General features: G+C 41.0%; 1 protein-coding gene across 4 annotated transcripts in view; it reads left to right on the top strand.

Annotated features, from left to right (window-relative positions):
- Positions 1 to 12,908, top strand: part of Septin10 (septin 10) — a 59,671-nt gene that overhangs the window by 9,755 nt on the left and 37,008 nt on the right. Inside the window, exon 1 of one of the 4 annotated variants that reach the window (XM_036167298.1) lies at positions 3,275 to 3,316. The exons of the other annotated variants lie outside the window; for them this stretch is intronic. The gene's annotated coding sequence lies outside the window, so the exon portion shown is untranslated. Of the gene's footprint in view, positions 1 to 3,274; positions 3,317 to 12,908 lie in introns of those variants that run through there. 4 annotated transcript variants of the gene reach the window in all.

Genomic DNA, 12,908 nt, shown 5'->3' with positions numbered 1-12,908 from the left:
GGAGGAGGCTTTCATGTGAGATCAGCTCGGGTGTCCTGGGCCTGTGTTAGAAGTGTATGGTGTCTTGAGCAATAGGGACTTACCTTCCACCTTTGGGGAGCAACCAAGGACAATAGAAAATAGCCTGTAATGTCTGGGAGTCTCTTAGACAACCCTGACCAATAATTCAAAGAGTGCCTCATATGCCTGGTATTGGGTTTTTGTTAGATGGTCTGTGATACTTAGTAGAGCTTTGTGTTATTACATTGTGTTATTACATTGACTGTCAAAGTATTGATGGTTGCAGTCAAGTAACTCTGAGTTATTTACTAATCCCCAAGTGCAAAAGTTAACAGTACTGATCTGGGAGAGATGTCAGTGGTTAATATCAGTGGTGCCTCTTTAAGAGGACCTAGGTTCCTTTCTGAGCACCCACGTGGCTCACAACCACCTGTAAGTCCACTTCCAGTGTATCTAGTATTCTCTTCTAACCTCAGTGGGTACAGGCAGACACATGGTGCACAGATGTGCTTGCAGAAAACACACCACTACACATAAAAATAAAATAAAACACAGTGACATGTACATTTTGGATATGCCAAGGAGAGTCTGTAAAGTGTTTCCTTTAAGTGAAAAGGTAGACTACACTATAAGGGGAGAACATCAAATTATATGCTAGGATTGTAGAGATATATATTGGAAGAAAAAAATCTTTTTTCTATGAAATTGTGAGAAAAGAAAATGAAATGTAATACTTTTATTGCAAACTACAAAAGTTATAGTCATAATACATGATTAAGATAGAAAAGGTGTGAGCTGGGCGGTGGTGGCACACGCCTTTAGTCCCAGCACTTGGGAGCCAGAGGCAGGCGGATCTCTGTGAATTTGAGGTCAGCCTGGTCTACAAAGTGAATTCCAGGAAAGAATCAAAGCTACACAGAGAAACCCTGTCTCAAAAAACAAACAAAAAAGATAGAAAAGGTGTATATGATTCTACATTACTGGACTGTAGTTTTATTCACTTACCAAGGCTCTTGGGATATGTTCCTTTCCTACCTCCCCATAAAGAGAGGCCACTGTTTCCAAACACCTATGCAGATTCATATCCTGATTTCTTTCCTGCTGATCATAGCATCTACCCAGTGACCTTAGTTTAAGACTCATGGAAGCACTTGGGAATCTCTGCTGGTAACACAGATGGCCCCACAGCCTCCTCTCTGGCTTCACCTCCTCTCTGTCCTCCTTGCCTTGCATGGGGGATTCCTTAGGTCTAAGTGATAGACAGTTCTTTGCAGCTTTGTAGCCAGACCATTTATGTTCACAGACTTTGCTTTGCCAAGTCTTCCACCCTCTTTGCTTTATTTGCGGGCTGGGGAGCTTTTCCTTCCACAGCACTTTTCTGACACTACAGAGTTCATTCTGTTACATGCACGTGTCCCAACTGTACTCAAATTTAAAGTACAAGTATATTGACTGACTTAGCTTTGGTCCACAATGCCTGGTGTCTGTCACACTTTCTTTAAAATATACGGCATTTTACTAAAACTTAGTTCATTTGGGGAATAAATGAAAAGTGTATTATTGGTAGACTTTCTTCTATTTCCTTGGTGTCCCCTCCCCTCCCTGCCACAATAAGGTCTATTTTAAGATGTTTCCCTTCTCTGGCTTCTCTTTCATTTTCTTTCCCTGGATTTGATAAAACCAGCAACTTCTCAATGACTAGTTTTTGGAACAGGACCCAAATAAATCTGATTTAGTTCCCACAACAACAAAATACAGTTTTATTGTGTCTTTCCTTATTACTTCATCATGTCTGTAACATGCAGTTTCTATGACTCATTCTTCATTTTCACTGCATCATACTTGTATGATATTTTGCTCGAAGTTATAGTCTGATTTGTAAGGGACCCAAGAAAATCAATATTTTCATATCCCATTGAGTTTCCAAAACAACTTTTGTCTTTTCATGTGCCAACAATAACAAAATACATCTGAATTTCCCCAGTTCCTTTATAGTTTATGCATTACCTATAAATGTTCTGGAAATGACTTTGTCATGCTGTGAGTTAGGGAAACCTGGCTTCCCTGATATTAGCCTATTACATAATCATTGGATCATGGGGGATGAGTGTATTCAAACATCTGTTCTCTATTCGATGAAAAGAAACTCGTCAGGAGCTGGAGTGGACTAGAGAGGCAGATTTTAAACATGGTCAGGGGAAGAGATTCCCAAGGACTAGAGCTAACAAAAGGATGCTGTGCTACCCGTAAACTCTGGATTTGAGCCCTGGAGGGTTAAACCGTAGTAGGTGGTGGTGCACGCCTTTAATCCCAGCACTCGGGAGGCAGAGCCAGGCGGATCTCTGTGAGTTCGAGGCCAGCCTGGTCTACCAAGTGAGTTCCAGGAAAGGTGCAAAGCTACACAGAGAAACCCTGTCTCAAAAAAACAAAACAAAACAACAAAAATCATGTCAGCAGGAGCCTTGCCCTCCAACAGGGAGGCAGAACTCTGTATCTGGAGAAAGTAAGCTGCTGGGAAATGAATGATTTCTTTATTGATCTCAGGCTGCAAAGGTATGCATGAGATTAGAAGTACCAAAGTAGGGCTAACACGTGAGTACCAGGCTGAACAAATCTGCACTGTCCTCTTAGATTACATTTTGTGCCAAAGAAAATACTTGTCCCTGTGTTAGATTAGATAATATGGATAAAACAGTAGGACACTCAGTGTCACTTCCTGATAAAATTTATTACCTGCGCACACCTGAGCATGTGTATCTTCTGTGAGTGATGGACCACACATGGCATTTTCTGAACTGTGCTATAGAGCACTGCCACTTACACGTTTAAAAAATGCTAGTGAGAACGTGGCTTTCAGTTTTTAATCAGTAATGAATTGTGATTAGAATTTGTGATAAGTAGTTTAGTAGGTAGTTGAGTTATTAGGTAAAATTTACTTAGATATAGCAAAAGGTTCCCGCTTTGTAAGATGTGGAGGCATTGGTATTTGTTACAGTACAGTTCATTGTAGTAGCAGCAAAGGGTAGTATCTAAATAAAGAGAAGCATACACTACAGCACAGAACAGAACATTATATCATAGAGTGAGGTAGATAATGAATATAACATGAGACAGTCCTTTGAGGAGACTCAGTAAGCAAGAAGCAGCATAGTGCAGAACAATTGGCTGCTATTGTTAGATACACAAAGGAGTCCAGCACACACATGTACTTAGATTTGTACATCTCCTCTAGAAGGATTCACGAGAGACTGGTAACCTCTCAGGAAGAGGCCCGAGATGCCAAGAAATCAGGAGTGGAAGCATCAGAACTGGTTTTGTAATACTCCTTTTTATTATTAATTTTTGATAATTTTACACAATGTACTGTATATCATTTCTTTCCCTACCTCTCCCCTTCAACTCTTCCATGTCCCCCTCCACTTCCTCTCAAATTTATGACCTCTTCTTCTTTAATTATATATATATATATATAATTATATATGTGTAATATATATTATATATATGTGTGTGTATATTTTTGTATATGGATGTATATATAAATACAACATGCTGAGTCCAGTTTAGTGGTGTGTGTGTGTGTGTGTGTGTGTGTGTGTGTGTGTGTGTATGTGTGTGTGTGTTTAGGGTTGACTACTTGGGATTAGATAACCTTTCGGGGGCTCTTCCTGGAGGAGACTGATTCACGTTCAGTGGCAGTCAATTGCCTGGAGCTCTTCAGGGAGGTATAGGGCCTTGTGAGGTTTTCTGTTCACACTGGCATGTCAGCTGCTGGTGTCATTGTACTGGTTTTACTTAGGCAACCAGGTTGTTGAGATGTCATGGATGTAGTTTCCCTGTCACGTATACAACAAGACACTGTCTCGAAGCCCACACCCAGGCCCTCCGGCTCTTAGAGTCTTTCCACCCTCCCTTTTGAGGTATTTCCTATACATTAGGCATGGAAGTTGTGTTATACATCTGTGTTAATGATAGTAGTTTTTGTGATGCTAGGAATAGAATTCAGGACTGTGTTCATGCAAGTGCACTAGCTGACCTATAATGCAATCTCCTTAATATTAAAGAAAAGTTACTTTTATTCTATATATCTTGTGCTGTACTCTAGGATAGTAGTGCTGCTGAGTCAGCACAGCTTGTCATTTTCTCTTGCTCAACTATTAGAAATAGTATGCTTGGATTTGGTTTACAAATTGGGATAGTAACCACCTTATTCAGATCATACCTGTTAGCCTTTCTAAACCCATTTCTTCTTTAGGAACTCCAGGAGTATGCAGAGTGCAGCTTTCTTGTAAGAAAATGTACTTACCGGATTAGCACAGTAGGGCACATGTAATAAATAGATCTTTTGTGTGTGCGCGCGCACACAAACACACACACACACACACACACACACACACACACAGAAATTTTAATAGGTTGACTAAACAGCGTGTTTAAATGTAACTATCCCTGCCTTCCCAGCTGTACTGGTACAGGAACATTCATAACATCTCTGTTTTTCCCTGTCATGCTATAGTGGGATGTTCCCAATTCTGAGCACTGCTTTGGCTTATTAGAATATTTCTTAAAACAAGCTAGCTAATTTCTTTGTATTCCTATAATGTCTTCTAAGTAAAAATAGTGTTCTTAGTCTTCCCTTGTAAGAGCTTACTGATTTCTCAATTGTGTGTGTCTGTATTAATGCATTAGTTGGTGTTGAATATTTTATACTGTTGTGCAAGAACAGTGACGGGGTTTTCCTTGTTAAGTTGTCGCACACGGTCATGGCTTCGTGACGCCAGTTTCACGATGTGTGTCAATGTACCTTCATTCTTACTCACCCTTCCCTACCGAGCTCTCCCATCACCCTGCCCCTTCACGCCATTCTCCCCTCTAGTCAGGTCCCACGGTTGATTCCACTGCCCTTTTCTTTTCATTCCTGCACCTCACCTTAGGATTTCTTCCTCCTGTCTCAGGTCATTCATTTCTCAGTTCAACACCCCCCCCCTTCCCCAGATTATTCATACAAGAGAAAATATGGTATTTTTCTGAGTTTGGCTTATTCACTTAACGATTTCTCGTTCCATCCCTTTTCCTTGAAATGTTGTTTCATATTTCTTTGTGCCTGAAGAAAATTCCTCATACATTGCATGGATTAAATGCATTGGTAACTCTGAGTTACCTAATGAGTCACCTAATGAGTCTCCAGTATTGCCCCATTGTCACATTAAGAAAAGAAACAAGAGCATTTTCCCATGGATTCATTATCCCACAGTGTGGTCAGGTTTGAATGCTCCATCTTATCTTCCCTGTGTCTCCGTCCTCCTAACAAAGAATGCTTTTTCTGCTCTGTTTATTGAGCTGCACAGGAAGCATCACATGAGGAAGGAATGGAATAGTTTACAGAGATCTTTAACAGAATTTTACAAGGGATAAAGTCACTGGCTTCAACGTACCCAGATAACAAACAGTATTATGTCATCAACCAGTATCCAGATGCTGTGCTGAACATTTATGGTGGCTGTTCGGTTTAGAAGATTGCTTTCATCTTCTGTATTTGCTGCTTTCAGCAAATGATACACAGGCATTGTTCTGAGTCGGGTTTGGAAAAATACTGATTTACGATTACAGCTGTGGTTAGCTTAGGTTGTAAAAGTTGATCACACAGGAAATCCAAGGCAAGTAAGCTTGGTTGTTACATTATTCTGTTAAAAGCAGATTAAACACACAGGTCAAGTACACATTTGGGTAGCAGTCTTAAGGCTTAAATGACCCCAAGGTGTATTATTAATTCAGTAAAAGTTCCAGTCGTAGAATGTAGGAAGTATTTTTATTGTAATGCGTTGTCACAATATATGTCTGTGTGTATTTAACACATCTTTATTTGTCCATCTGTTAACGGATGCCTTGCCAGGTTCCTTTGCCTGTCTATGTAGGAATAGGTGTAGGAATAACCACGGACATGCAGTTGTCTCTCTGGTCTGTTGGCTTAGAGACCTTTGGGATATAATGTGAGAGTGGCATTGTTGGGCCACATGGTAGTTATGTTGTAGTATTTCTGAGGGAACTCCATGTTGATTTCCTCAGTGCTGTCTCAGTTTACATTCTGCAGCAGTATATGAGGGTTCCTCATCCCCCAGATCATTACTGGCATTTTTTTTTCTTTTTTCCATTTATTTATTTCCTTATTTCCTTATTTCCTTATTTCCTTATTTATTTATTTATTTATTTATTTATTTATTTATTTTTAATGGCAGCCATTTTGACTGGGTGGAGATGGAATCTGAAAGCAGTTTAATTTGAATTTCTGGAAGTGTTTATTGGCTATTTATTTTCTTTTTGAGAACTATGTTTAGTTCCTTGACCTATTTATTGATTTAAAAGCTTTTTTTTTTTTTTTTTTGGTTTTTTTCGAGACAGGGTTTCTCTGTGTAGTTTGGTGCCTGTCCTGGAACTCACTCTGTAGACCAGGCTGTCCTTGAACTCACAGAGATCTGCCTGGCTCTGCCTCCCGAGTGCTGGATTAAAGGCGTATACGCCACCACTGCCCTTCTGTAAAGCTTTTTTGTATTTAATTTTTGTGGTTCGTTGTTAGAAGTTTGGGGGTCACAAAGAGAGAGACCACTGCTGCAGTGGAATGTCTCTTTTACTCTTGATAAGGGTGTGCACTGACTGTCACAGCAGAAGAAGTACACGGGGCAGCAAGTGCGCTTGACTCTTCATCCTAATGCAGGTGGTGGTGACTGTGTGTGACCTCCCCTCCCCCAACTAGGGTCCAGCCTCACATAAGAGTGGGCACACAGAAAAGGAAGGGGAAAGGAGCCAGCCACTTTAATCCTAGAAAATAGCAGAGCCTTTGTATAAAAAGGTTTTGCTGCATTTGGGGGTGTGTGCTAAAACATTTGCATTAAAGTCTTACAAGGTGGGAAGATTAAACACAAGTTTTATAGTATTTGATAAGTTAAAAACTCGTATTTAGGGTTGGGGATTTAGCTCAGTGGTAGAGTGCCAAGTGCATGAGGCCCTGGGTTTGGTCCTCAGCTCTGAAAAAAAACCAAAAAAAATCCAGTGACATAATTCCTCTGGCAAGGCTGTACACCTAAAGTAACCTCCAAATCACCACCAGCTAGGAATCACGTACTTAAATGAATACCTGAGCCTATGGGGGACGTTTCTCATTCGAACCGTCCCAGAGACCAGGACTGATTTGTAGAAGCCAGGATCCCCTCTCTGCCCAATTCTGTGTCCTCTATTCACTCTGTAGTTGCTACCTTTGCTTCTTCTTCTTTTTTTAATAGCAGAATTTATTCTTTTATAGGAAGCTAGAACTTAGTCAGACATGTATGTGGTACACACTTTGTTTTGTTTTGTTTTTCGAGATAGGGTTTCTCCGTGTAGTTTTGGTGCCTGTCCTGGAACTTGCTTTGGAGACTAGGCTGGCCTCGAACTCACAGAGATCTGCCTGTCTCTGCCTCCCAAGTGCTGGATTAAAGGCATGTGCCACCGCTGCCCGTTACCTTTGCTTTGCCCAAGTTTCTAAATTTCATATAATCCCACTTGTCAATTCGTGGGTTATTCTCTATGCTATTTGGATCCTTTTCAGAAAGTCCATGCCTATGCCTATCACTTGAAGTAATTTCCTCTGTTTTCTTTTCATAGCTTCAAAGTTTCAGGCTATACTTGAAGGTCTGACAGTTTTGAGTAGGATTTTGTGCAGGTGGAAGAGGTGGATCTAGCTTCATTCCCCTGCATGTAACTATCCAGGTTTCCTAGTACCATTGAAGAGGCTGTCTGTTGTTTTTTTGTTTTTTTTTTTTAAATGCATGTTGCTGATACCTTATAAATTAGACGACGATGGTAACTGTGTGCTCCCATGTCTAGGTTCTCTGTTCTCTACTATTGGTCTGCCTTTCTCTGTTTGTTCAGTATTGTACGGTTTCTTTTACTGTTTTTCTGTAGTATAATTTGAGATTAGCTCTGTGATAATGCTAACCTTGTTCTGCTGAGGATTGCTTTAGCTATTTGGGGTCTTTTATGCTTCCAAATTAATTTTAGGATTTTTGTTCTAATTTTATGAAGAACATCATTGGACTTTTGATGAAAGATTGCAGTGAATTTGTAGATCACTTTAGGAAATGTAACCATTTTTTTCAGTATTGATTTTGCCAACCCATAAGCAAGCAGAGTGAAGGCTGCTAGGCTCTGAAATGAAAAGGAATTAGATATTTGTAGTCACTGATAGTGAAGTTTCTATTTAAAATTCAGACTTTTTTGTTGTTACACTTGTTTATTCGTGTGTGTGTGTGTGTGTGTGTGTGTGTGTGTGTGTGAGAGAGAGAGAGAGAGAGAGAGAGAGAGAGAGAGAGAGAGAGAGAGATAGATAGATCGATCGATCGATCGATCTTGGACTCGGTTCTGTCCTCCCACTATGTGGATTCTGGAATCAGACTCTGAGTGTTAGACTCGATGGCAGTTATCCTAACCTGCTGAGTGATCTTGCTGCTCCCCTCCACCTTTTCCTTGTATTAGGACTCAGTTTTATGGAGGAGTTTCTCAGTTTGAGACCGTCCACATGCTTGTTAGAGCATTTTCTCTGGTGTGTTGAGCATTACTGTACTTGGCATTTGGTGTTTTAGAGCAAAACACTGAGGGGGTGTGGAAGTCACACTGGTGCTTTTGTTTAACTTTTCGCTGGCTTTTCTCCTCTTGCCTGATTCCAGCTGTTTTATTCTTTTTGTGTGTGTGTGTGGTTTTTGTTCTGTTAGTTTTGTTTTTCTGATGTTCCATAGTTCTTGCCTATGATTACTTGCTGCATCCATTGGTGAGCCCTTGCTAGGTTCCCACACTTCTCATATTCCCATGTTGCTGCTCTCTTGTATTTGGACTAGCTGGTCCATGCTCTCATGGGGAATTTCTGATTCAGAGTGTCTGCTGTGCCACACTTCCTTTACAAGCTGTACAGTGGGAGCTGTTCCAGTCTTCGGTATATAGTACATCCAGTTGGTGGTTATCCACAGCCTGTTCTCTCTCTCCAGCTTTCTGTTCCCGTAACACACATGTCCAGGAGGGACTTGGATCTCCTTGGTGACTGCTCCTTGTCCACACCAGTGTGCTTGTAACTACTGCAAATCTTGGCCTGGTGGAATGATGTATGTGGGTACCAGTTCCTAGCTGTTCAGGCTACTTTTGTGGGGCATTGTGAGGTTCTCACTTGGCTTATTTCCTTTCTGTGCGTCATGCCGATTTCTCTTTAACCTCCTCTGCTGTTAGTAGTAACAGGGATGGAGCATACGTCCAGTCATCCTCAGCAGCCTAAGGAGTTCCCTTAGTGTTTTAGGACCTCACCTCAATTAAAACTGAATCCTTGGCTTCTACATGAAGAATTTCAGGATGAGTCAGCATGAAACCGAGTTGGCGTTTATTTAAAATAGAAAGAAAGGTGCTCAGGGCAAGACTAAAGCACCTGGGAGCATTTTCAGATGTTTGAGTGCAAACACAAACACAAACTGAAGAGTGAGAAACCAAAATGCTTTCAAAGGAAACAAAATGAATACCTTAAACCAAATGCTATGAAAGCAGACCAAAAGGTATTCAACAGATAGGATCAGAGTAAACCATCAACCAGAGTTCAGGAAGCCTAGGCTCCCCAGAATTAACTTGTCAGTGTGCATCACCAGATGGTTGGACACAGGAGGCCCATGCTGGTACCTGGTCTGGATGGGGATGCGGTTAACCTAGTATTGCCTTTTATTCCCATAACGGATGGAATAAAACAACAACAGCAACAAAAGAAAGACAAACCAAAACCAAAACCAACACCAACAGCCCGCACCTTAAAGGGGCATGAGCTTGTTCTGAAGCCAAATATGAGTGGCCATGGCCTAGGACCATAGGTTTAGGTTATGCCAAATCATGTGTTCAATGTGGTAGAGCTTTAGGAAGTTTGATAGTGATAGACCAAAGAAAGTCACAAATTGAGATACTTTTCAATTACATGGTGGAAATACACGTACAGCAAAGTTACAGCAAAGTGGTGAGACCTCTGCTCCCGGCTTCAGCTGCTATCTGGTGACATCTTTGGGCATTCTACCTTCCCTTTCTGCTGTTTTGATAAATACCACGATCAAAAGCAGTTTAGGGAGGAAAAGATTCATTTTCTTCAAGCCTCTGCATAATCATTGAAGTTCTAGTCAGTCAGCCTTGTAGATCATTTAATGTAGGTAGAACTTCTTTTGAGGGACTTAAGTTAATGATAAAGTTTTTTTTTGGGGGGGGAGGGGTTGAGACAGGGTTTCTCTGTGTAGCTTTGGAGCCTGACCTAGAACTCTGTTTGTAGATCAGGCTGGCCTTGAACTCACATAGCCTGCCTCTGCCTCCCGAACCCTGGGATTAAAGGCGTGTATCACCACTGTCCAGTTTAATGGTAAAGTTCTTATTTTCTGATTCTACATTTAATTTCCTTTTAAAAAATAATTTATTTACATTTATTTTATGTGCATTGAGGGTGTCAGATCCTCTGGAACTGGAGTTACAGACAGTTGTGAGCTGCCATGTGGGTGCTGGGAATTGAACCTGGGTCCTCTGGAAGAGCAACCAGTGCTCTTAACAGCTGAGCCAGCTCTCTACATTTAATTTCCTATAGAATTCCTTTCAGTGACCTTTTTCTCTTCTTGACCCACAAGAATCACATTTTTTTTTCTCTTCCTACTGGAATACTTTTTTGATTATGCATTGTGGAGGTTGGGGTTTTATTCTTGTGAATATTCTGATCACATTTGTCATGTTGACCTTGGTTATAGGTTTTGTTCGGGCAGTTCTATACTAGGGATTGTTCTGATTCCTGGGGATGTGTTCCTTACTCCTAAAATGTGGCTCTTGTGGTTTCAATGGAAAGCTTAAGGTGTTTCACAAGCTGTTTTAATTTAGAGGCTTAAATTTTAAGCACTGCACATCTGCCTAGAATAGCACTCTTCACAAGTACTTACTCCCCCTTTTTTTTTCTCTCTTTTCTTTTTCTTTTTTGAGCTGAGGATCGAACCTAGGGCCTTCTGCTTGCTAGGCAAGCGCTCTACCACTGGGCTAAATCCCCAACCCAGTACTTGACTCCTTTAATGGCCGCTGGGATCTTTGTATTCTTTTGCTGTGCACAGTGTTGTCAGCATGGCTTAGGGGAAGTATGCATACAGAGTTTGGATTCTTCCGTTTCCGCGGTGCCTTTCCTGAATATCCACCCAAACTGTGCTCCAATCTCCAAATGCCTTTTTAACCCAGGGAAATGATTAGTTCCTTCTTAAGCCCCAGTGGCCAGGCGTGTACTCAAGGGGAAGAGCCAGGGAGATGTGTCTCTCAAGTAGTAGATGCTCTTCTCTGGAAAGTTTTCTCCTCTCTTGTTTGCTTTTCCTTGGTTCCCTCTAGTGACTTGAAAGAGTTGTTTATAATTGTCATCAGCAGGAAGGCACGCTTGCCTTGTTACTTTATCACGACAAGGATTTGGATTATACAATTTTGTATTATACTTTTTTCAATTGACATTTTAATGTAGGGTTGTAACTGGAATACCAGAGTTCATGCTGCTAATCTCCATAAATTCCAGTGAACAGAGACCAGAATTGGGTCTTTAAGTTGTACTTTATTCAGAATGCCAGCATCTGAGAAGATGGTAGATACACTGGTTAGTTTTTGTCATTTGAGACAAGGTAGGTTCACCCAGGAAGAGGGAACCGCAGCTGAGGAATTGCCTCCATTAGATTGGCCAGTGGGCGTGTCTGAGCGGCATTTTCTTGATTGATGGTTATTAGGGCTGGGCTCACCATGGGCAGTACCACCCCTGGTCAGTGGTCTTGATTTGTATAAGAAAGCAAACTCGGCAAGCTGTGGAGAACAAGCCAGTAAGCAGTGTTCCTCTGTGGTCTTTATTTCAGTTTCTGTTTTGGCTTCCCTTGATAATGAACTGTAACTTGTAAGTCAAATAAACCCTTTCCTTTCCAAGTTGCTTTGGTTAAAATGTTTTATCACAGGAAGAGAGAAGCATACTAAGACAGTGGATAAACATATTAGAGATTGGTCATACATATCATCTCTGGCTAGCAAATGTTGATGCAAAACATCTTCCCTCAAAGGGATTAAGAAATAACCAAATAGGAGTCACCATAAGCCAGGAATACAGATTGCTCAAATACTGTGTTTGCTGTGGAAGTGGTTATATGAGATTAAATAAAGAAGGACATACATCAAATTACTTACCAAATATGTTCCTTGGCGCCACAGGTAGGTGGTTTATAGCAAAGTAGGGAGAACTTTGTTGCTGTAGGTGTCAGGTACTGTCTGATGACAATTTAAATTTTTCCACTAGTGAAGCTAGAGGTCTGCTAAGAATGTGTTTTTTAAAGTCCTGATAGTCACAAGGACCTGAGATCAGACATGGGTGGACAATGGACATCTTTCAAAGGACTAAAAATAGCTCAAGATAACTTGGCTGTGGATTACATTTCAACTCTGGAATCTCAAGTTGACTTTTTGGTCTTATAGAATCTTGAACACAGATGCACTCGCTCCTCTTTCCTTCCTTCCCTTCCCCTCTTTCTGTCTTTTCTCCTCCCTCCCTCCCTCCCTCCCTTTGAGCTTCTTCATAGTTCCCTGTGTTGAGCAGGCGTCTCATTTTGCGACCTTACATAGGTCAGATAGTGTTTGCTATCCCATGGTTCTAGGAAGGCTTATTCCTAGTACTAGTATTAGTGCAGATGAGTAGGCAGGACAACAATTTTTGAGATAAAAGGCTAGTAAAATCCCTGGATTGTATCATGATCCTGGTCTGATTCTCCTCCCTGCGTCTGCCTTACATTTCCATGTGACATATAATAGGAATATTATCCCTAATGTAATACTCCCTGTTCTCTCTGCTTCCTGTGTGTAGACAAAATGTGATCAACCGG

Source organism: Onychomys torridus, chromosome 18, assembly GCF_903995425.1.
Source record: "Onychomys torridus chromosome 18, mOncTor1.1, whole genome shotgun sequence".
NCBI lineage: Eukaryota > Metazoa > Chordata > Mammalia > Rodentia > Cricetidae > Onychomys > Onychomys torridus.
The sequence above is the reverse complement of the archived record's forward strand: the minus strand, read 5'-3'. Positions and strand labels throughout refer to the sequence as shown.